This window comes from Triticum aestivum, chromosome 3A (assembly GCF_018294505.1).
Source record: "Triticum aestivum cultivar Chinese Spring chromosome 3A, IWGSC CS RefSeq v2.1, whole genome shotgun sequence".
Taxonomy (NCBI): Eukaryota; Viridiplantae; Streptophyta; class Magnoliopsida; order Poales; family Poaceae; genus Triticum; species Triticum aestivum.
In genome coordinates this window covers 505,373,128-505,380,919 of record NC_057800.1, presented here as the reverse complement: position 1 = coordinate 505,380,919, position 7,792 = coordinate 505,373,128, and positions in this window count along the sequence as shown.

Below are 7,792 nucleotides of genomic sequence, written 5' to 3'. Positions count from 1 at the left end.
CCGCCGTCGCCGGACGTCGCCGCCGCCGCACGCTGCCCGAGGTCCGCCGCCGCTCGATTTCCGCGCCATTTTTTTTGTTTTTTTTTCGAAAAACTGTTCGGTTTTTCCGTCGATTTTTTTATATAGTTTGATTTTTTTAAATAGATTGGATTTTCCGGTTTATTTAAATAGCGAACGTTCGTCGTTTTTCTTTTTCTCGGATTTAATCCGTGATTTTTTTGATCGCGATTCCTGATCCGATTTCCTTTTGAGCGCCTAGAGTTTCGTCTCAAAACCCTCTATCTGTTTAATCAACTTAAACAAGTTTTTGCTACTGTAAAATTTGCCCTAAATCCAGATTAGTAGAACGAAGTTGTTTTCTTTCGCCATTTGACTTTCGTTGCTTCGTTCGAGTTGATTCTTTTTGCAAACCGGAGTTCCTAAGTTGAACCTTCTGGTTAGATCTCTTATTTGAGTTTTATCCATGCATTAGATGAGTACTTATTGTATGCTTATTTGTTGTTTGTGATAGAGTACCCGGAGTGCGCCGCTTGTTACTTCGAATCGCTAGGTTTCCCGGATCATCAGCAAGGCAAGTAACACTTTGATCAAACCTTTCCTACTACCCAGTTTTATTGCATTAGATCAATCCTCACACATTGCATGATTAGGATCTAATTAAATTGTGGGATGGGAAGTAGTTGAGGTAGTACCTATTACCTGTTTATTATCAAACCTTTGGGAGTTACTTCTACATTTGCCATTATGCAATGCTATGCTAGTAGACGTCGATTGGGTGAGTGATATCCATGACAGATGTGAGTTTGTTAATTAATGGTTTATCTAAGGTGGCAACTTAAACACACATCTGGGTGGATTGAGGCACCTGGGTATTCCAGGACTTGCCTGTTTTTCTTTTGGACCGCCACCCAGGCTCAAAGGGACCATGAGACTATTCATACTAGAAACTTCCGTGTGCAGCCACAAGCTATTATGGGCTCTAACATAGTTGACTAAGTCGTGCGAACTCTTACAGTGGTAGACTAGCAGATGTAGGGGATGTAGGTGGTACGGTCTACCCGATCGTAAGGTGCTAGCGCTTCTGAAAGACCATGTCTCGGTCATCCGTCTTCTCAAACACCATGTAGTGCGAGAAAGCAAACGGAGGCGATCGAGTCTTGTGGGGAAAAGTGCGCAAACCTCTGCAGAGTGTATTAAACTAATCATGGTTAGCCGTGTCCCCGGTTATGGACAATCTTGAGTATCTAGTACCTGGATTATCATGTGAATCTCAACATGTTACTCTAAATTAATTTTGTTGGGTTTTGTTAATGATATTTTTAATTGGGATTGAGAATGTTGTCAACCATTCTCAATGTTTAACAACCACTATGATAGTAATTAAATTTATTCCTTTGTAGTAGGGAAAAATTGGCTTTACGCAAAACTGTAACCATAGAGCTTTCCACCAGCCAAATATGCATATAGTATAGCTGTTTCATTCCATTACTCTCTATGTGTTACCTTGCCAACATATTCCATGTGCTGACCCGTTTCGGGCTGCAACGTTAATGTTGCAGACTTTTCAGACGATGATTAAGGAGTTTTTAGGTCGTGGTTCTATACTCAGTGATGCCGTTGGAGTTGATGGACTCACCTATCTTCCAAGCCTTCCGCTGTTATCGTTATTAGATGGCCTTAAGACATATTTATTGTAATAAGTTCTCTTTTGAGACACTCGATGTAATAAGTGTGTGATTGCTACTCTGTTATAAATCCTCCGAGTACTGTGTGGTGTCAGCATTACTGATCCAGGGATGACACCGGAGCATAGAGATCAGACTGTTTGAGGTCTGGTCGCTACAGAGATGGTATCAGAGCACAGCTGACTGTAGGACACGACCACTAAGCTAAAGACCTAGAACACTATTCACCCTCTTCTCTTCTGACTCCTCATCTTTTCCACTCTTTTGGGATGGCGGATGCAAGGAACAAGTTCACACAACTGGATGAAGATACACCCTTTGGACGACACTTGAAGGAAGTCACTAGATACCTGAATATAGGAGTACCAAGCTTCACCGGAACCTACAACGCCACTTTACCTGAAGAAGATCGCTGGATGATTCAAGTTCAAGTTCCAGGAAGAACGTTTATGCCAGTCACTGAGCCCATAGAGTTTTCTTTTGATGCACCAACTTGGAGTCTAGGAAAGAGCATGGCAGCTCACATCGCCATGGGACGCATTGGAGAAGTCTACCGCGATGATCTCAAGGATACTATCTACCAAATTTGTGGGCGCCGAGATGAGCACTGGGAGATGATCAGCACCAGGAAGGATAGATCAATTGCAGCTTTTATCCAGGAGTTAAACCAGCACATTCGACGACAGGAGAACCAGATGTGCACCGACATGATAGATCTGAAGAAGGCTAAGACAAGAATCAAGGAATTGGAGGAAGAACTCAAGGCTACACATGAAGATTATGAAGAAGAAATTGAAGTATTGGTGGACAAGAAAGCTGACCTAACAATGAAGATCGGGATATTTATGGGAGGCCCTACCCCAGTAGACGAAGATGAAGAACCCAAGGAGATTCGCCCGGAAGACTACATCATCATCGACGACACCGATTCGGACCCAGACGATAGCGATGATGATTATGTTCATGAAGCTGGAGCAGATATCATGGAGTCTGCAACCGAAGAATATTTCTAGTAGACCACCTCATCAGTAGTAGTAGTCCACCATGTAAATATAGTAGCCGAGCACTTTTGCGATAATTAGATCGATTGTATGCCCTTGTTTGATTGAATGAAGTGGATTGTTTGGTTTTGCCTCATGTGCATATGGGTAGTGTTTTCTCTTTAGACCCCTCTATTGTTACATCTCATCTTTTCTAAACCCTCAGATGCCTCCGAGACGTGACCCCGGGTTTGCCTTTCCATCGAAGCTCACCCAGTTGATCCAGCAGCAGAACACATTGATGCAGTTGCTAGTCCAGAATCAGAATCAAGGGAACAACAACAACCCACCACCACCACCACCACCACCTGTTGATCACTTAGCCCGTTTTCTTAGGCTGAATCCGCCGGTGTTTTCCAGTAGCACCGAGCCGATAGTAGCAGATGATTGGCTCTGCAAGACAGCTAGAGAGTTGACCACAGCAGGATGCACGGATGCAGAGAAGGTGAAGTTTGCCGCACATCAGCTTAAAGGACCTACGGCATCATGGTGGGAGAATTTCACAGCCACTTTCCCTGTCGACACTGTCACATGGGACCAGTTTCAGCAGGCTTTTCGTACTGCCCATGTTTCAGTAGGAGCTATGGCCATGAAGAAGCGTGAGTTTCGCAACTTGCGCCAAGGAGGACGGACAGTTGGACAGTATGTGGAGGACTTTAGTAAGCTAGCACGTTATGCCCAGATGACGTCGCTACGGATGCAGCGAAGCAGGAGAAGTTTCTAGAAGGACTGAATGATGAGTTGAGCATGTAGTTGATGGTAGCAACCTTCAACAACTATCAGGAGTTGGTAGATCATGCTCTTATGATTGAAGGCAAGAAGCAGCAAATTGAGAACCGCAAGAGGAAGTATGGACAAGGGAAATACAATTCAGGAGCTCAGCAGAAGGCACGTTTTACCCCTAGACCGGGAGGACATTTTCAGCATACCCATGGAGGAGGTAGCTCGCATAATCACAATGGCACTAGGAATGGTAATGGGAATGGAGGAAGGAACGACCAGAATCGCACCAACCCATCAACCCCAGCTAAGAAGGACCTAAGCCAAGTCACTTGCTTTAAGTGTTCAAAGATAGGACATTGTGCCAATGAATGTCCTGAGTTACAAAATGGAAATGGCAATGGAAGCTCTGGGAAGAAGCCAAACCCTTTCAACAGGGGACAGGTGAACCACGTTAACATGGAGGAGGTTGAAGCTCAGCCTGATGCAGTAATAGGTAAGTTTTTGGTTAAGTCATTTATTACACTCGTTCTTTTTGATACTGGTGCATCGCATTCATACATCTCAAGGGGATTTGTGGATAAGTATAACCTGTCAACCCAAGCCCTTAGGTCACCCATGTTAGTAACCTCGCCTGGAGCAGAGTATATGGCTAGTCGATGGTGTGATCGGTTACCATTAAGGATTGGTAACTATGTTTTTCCCTCAGACCTAATAGTATTGGAATCCCAAGGATTGGATGTGATATTAGGCATGGATTGGTTATCAAAGTATGAAGGGAATATTGAATGTGCTAGTAAGTCAATTTTGCTTACCACACCGGAAGGGAGAGGGATCAAGTATGTATCCCGACATGTGCCAAAGAGGACACAAGTAAATTGCTTAACCGGAGTTGTGCAGGAGGAAGTACCAGTGGTAAGGGATTTCCCTGAAGTATTTACAGAAGAGTTGCTAGGCATGCCACCGAATAGAGATATTGAGTTTTTGATTGAGCTATTGCCAGGCACCGGGCCAATATCAAAGAGACCATATAGGATGCCAGCAAAGGATTTGGTGGAAATTAAGAAGCAGATTAAAGAGTTATTGGATAAGGGATATATTTGCCCCAGTTCTTCGCCTTGGGGATCGCCAGTACTTCTAGTGGAGAAGAAGGATGGATCGTTAAGGATGGTTGTTGATTATCAAGGGTTGAATGAAGTTACGATCAAGAACAAGTACCCACTACCAATGATCAATGATCTGTTTGATCGATTGCAAGGAGCTAAGGTATTTTCCAAGATCGATTTGCGATTGGGATACCACCAGTTGAAGATTCGAGAACAGGATATTCCTAAGACAACTTTTACCACCAAGTATGGGTTGTACGAGTATACCGTTATGTCATTTGGTTTGACTAACGCACCTGCATATTTTATGAACATGATGAACAAAGTGTTTATGGAGTTCTTGGATAAGTTCATCGTGGTGTTCATTGATGATATCCTGGTTTACTCGAAGAATGAAGAAGAGCATAAGGAACATTTGTGATTGGTACTTGAGAAGCTTAGAGAACATTAGTTGTATGCCAAGTTCAGCAAATGTGAGTTTTGGTTGAAGGAAGTAGGATTCCTCGGACACGTTATATCTGGAGAAGGAATAGCAGTAGATCCCGCTAAAGTTGATACCGTGGCCAAATGGGAAGCACCGACCACGGTTGGAGAGATATAGAGTTTTCTAGGACTTGCAGGATACTACCGGAGATTTATTGAGAATTTCTCAAAGATTGCAAAGCCTATGACTGAGTTGTTGAAGAAGGATACCAAGTTCAAATGGACCGAGGAATGTGAGGCGAGTTGAAGAAACGTTTAGTTACCTCACCAGTGTTGATTTTGCCAGATCAAACAAAGGACTACGGGGTGTATTGCGATACTTCACGTCGAGGACTTGGAGCAGTGCTTATGCAGGAAGGGAGAGTTGTTTCATATGCCTCAAGGCAGCTTAAACCTCATGAGTTGAATTATGCTACGCATGATTTGGAGTTAGCAGCCGTAGTGCATGCATTGAAAACATGGAGACATTTCCTCATTGGAAACCATTGTGAGGTGTACACGGATCATAAGAGTTTGAAATACATCTTCACACAGAAGGAGTTAAACCTCACACAAAGGAGATGGTTGGAGCTCATCAAGGATTATGATATGAGATTGCATTACCATCCTGAAAGGCTAATGTAGTAGCTGACGCATTGAGCCGTAAGAGCCATGTCAATACACTAATGACGGGAGAAATACCAATGGAGTTAGCAGAAAATCTTCGTGAACTATGTTTGGAAATAGTTTCGAGAGGCTATGTAGTAGCATTGGAGATTCAGTCAACTTTGATGGATAGAATCAAAGAAGCTCAGAAGACTTACAAGGAGATTGCCTATATTAAGGAGAAACTGAGCAAAGGAAAGGCTAAAGGATTTCGTGAGGATGAGCACGACACCCTATGGTTTGAAGACCGTGTTTATGTGCCCAATGACCCGGAGATTAGGAAGTTGATTCTGTAAGAGGCACACGATTCACCATATTCGATTCACCCTGGAAATACCAAGATGTATTTGGATTTGAAAGATATTTTCTGGTGGACCGGAATGAAGAAAGATATTGCGGAGTATGTAGCAGTTTTGATGTGTGTCAGAGAGTAAAGGCAGAGCATCAGAAGCCAGCAAGATTGTTATAACCATTGCCGATACCCGAATGGAAGTGGGATAAGTTAGGCATGGATTTTATCACGGGATTACCCAGGACTCGTTCAGGCTATGACTCGATTTGGGTTGTAGTCGATCGATTGACAAAAGTAGCTCATTTCATCCTGGTAAAGACCACTTACACCAGTGCTAAGTTGGCAAGGATATACATGACCAGGATCGTATGTCTGCATGGAGTTCCGAGGAGTATCGTATCAGATAGAGGAATCCAATTTACCTCAAAGTTCTGGAAGCAGTTGCATGAAACTTTGGGAACCAGGCTAGAATTCAGTACAGCTTTTCATCCACAGACAGATGGACAGACCGAGAGAGTCAATCAGATTTTGGAGGATATGCTAAGAGCTTGTGCGCTAGATTATGGATCTAGTTGGGACGACAACTTGCCATATGCAGAGTTCTCTTACAACAGTAGTTACCAAACCAGTTTAAAGATGGCCCCTTTCGAAGCTTTGTACGGAAGGATATGCAGGACACCGTTGTCGTGGGACGAAGTGGGAGACCGCCAGTTGTTTGGACCTGACTTGATTAAAGAGTCTGAGTAGAAGGTGAAGTTGATTCGCGATAGGCTCAAGATAGCCCAGTCCAGACAGAAGAGTTATGTAGATTCTAAACGGAAGGAGACAGTTTACGAAGTTGGAGATAGAGCTTATCTTCGAGTATCTCCGCTTCGGGGAACAAAGCGTTTTGGAGTTAAGGGAAAATTAGCGCCACGATTTGTAGGACCATATCGAGTTTTGGAGCGTATGGGAGAAGTGGCCTACAGGTTTGAATTGCCTGAAGGATTGTCAGGAGTTCATGATGTGTTCCATGTTTCCCAGTTAAAGAAGTGTCACGCGGAGATGGCTGACATACCCTTGAGAGACACAGTGCCGTTGGAAACAATTCAGTTGGATAATGATTTGACTTACGAGGAGAAACCAATTAAGATCCTTGAGTTTGCCAGCCGAGTCACTCGCAGCAAGGTTATCAAGTTTTGCAAAGTTCAATGGAGCAACCACACGGAGGATGAAGCCACCTGGGAGCGAGAGGAAGATTTGCTCAAGGACCACCCTCACCTATTTTCTAGCCAACCCGAATCTCGAGGGCGAGATTCATCTTAAGGGGGGTAGGTTTGTAACATCCCAAATTTCCAATTTGGAATGTTATACATTAGATCATCCTTGCATAACATATTTTAGTTGCTTTTGGTTTTGATCCTAGAAATTTCTACGCAACTCAAGGACCCACGGAGAGAGTTGGGGAATTCATTATTTTCATATTTGAGTTTTCTCAAATTTTGAGAATAGGATAATTTGATTTTATTTATTTTATCATCAATTATTTCTATTACAAAAATATGAGAGAGGGAATAAAATGACTTTCCCAAAATAAAGAAATATTGAGGATTTAATAATAAAATCAAATAGGATTTTATTTCGGAGTTTTTCGTTATTTTATTTGAATTTAGGAAAATGTGCGTTTTACAAAATTGCATTTAGGCCCCACATAAATGTTCACCTTGTGCGGCTTGATTTTAGAAGCCTGTGAAAATTTATTTCGAAATTTTTGGAGTCCGTTTAGTATTTCTTTTTATTTTTCTTCTGCGTGTAAGTATTTAAAAAAAACAGCGAACCGAC